The following is a 1,248-nucleotide window of genomic DNA, read 5'->3' on the forward strand; positions in this document are numbered from 1 at the left end:
TAACCTCAGTCTGACACGTTAACCTCAGTCTGACACGTTACCTCGTCTGACACGTTAACTCAGTCTGACACCGCAACCTCAGTTCTGACACACTAACCTCAGTCTGACACGATAACCTCAGTCTGACACGATAACCTCAGTCTGACACACTAACCTCAGTCTGACACGTACCCAGTTGAACACGTTAACCTCAGTCTGACACGCTAACCTCAGTCTGACACACTAACCTCAGTCTGACACACTAACCTCAGTCTGACACGCTACTCGTCTAACATCTCAGTCTGACACTTACCTCAGTCTGCATGTTAACTCAGTCTGCACACCTCAGTCTGACACACTAACCAGTCTGACACGCTAACTCAGTCTGACACACTAACCTCAGTCTGACACACTAACCTCAGTCTGACCACTAACCCTCAGTCTACCGTTAACCTCCGTTCTGACCGATAACCAGTCTGACAGTTAACCTCAGTCTGACACGATAACCTCAGTCTGACACGTTAACCTCAGTCTGACACGTTAACCTCAGTCTGACACCAACCTCAGTCTGACACGTTAACCTCATCTGAACTACAGTCTGAATAACCTCCTCGACGCTAACTCAGTCTGAACAGTAACCTCAGTCTGACACGCTAACCTCAGTCTGACACGTTAACCTCAGTCTGACACGTTAACCTCAGCCTGCCCACGTTAACCTCAGTCTGCACGTTAACTCTCAGTCTGACACGTTAACCTCAGTCTGACACGCTAACCTCAGTCTGACACGCAACTCTCAGTCTGACACGTTAACCTAGTCTGACACGTAACCTCGAGTCTGACACGCTAACCTCAGTCTGACCACGGCTAACCTCAGTCTGACACGTATAACCTCAGTCTGACACGTTTAACCTCAGTCTGACAGTTAACCTCAGTCTGACACGATAACCTCAGTCTGGACACGCTAACCTCAGTCTTGACACGTTAACATCATCTGACACGTTACCTCAGTCTGAACGCTTAACCTCAGTCTGACACGTAACCTCAGTCTGACACGCTAACCTCAGTCGTGACACAGCTAACCTCAGTCTGACACGCTAACCTCAGTCTGACACACTAACCTCAGTTCTGACACGCTAACCTCAGTCTGACACGTCTAACCTCAGTCTGACACGTTAACCTCAGTCTGACACGCTAACCTCAGTCTGACAACCTAACCTCAGTCTGACACGCTAACCTCAGTCTGACACGCTAACCTTCAGTCTGACACGC

The sequence above is a fragment of the Salvelinus sp. IW2-2015 genome, unplaced genomic scaffold (genome assembly GCF_002910315.2).
Source record: "Salvelinus sp. IW2-2015 unplaced genomic scaffold, ASM291031v2 Un_scaffold7031, whole genome shotgun sequence".
Classification (NCBI taxonomy): domain Eukaryota; kingdom Metazoa; phylum Chordata; class Actinopteri; order Salmoniformes; family Salmonidae; genus Salvelinus; species Salvelinus sp. IW2-2015.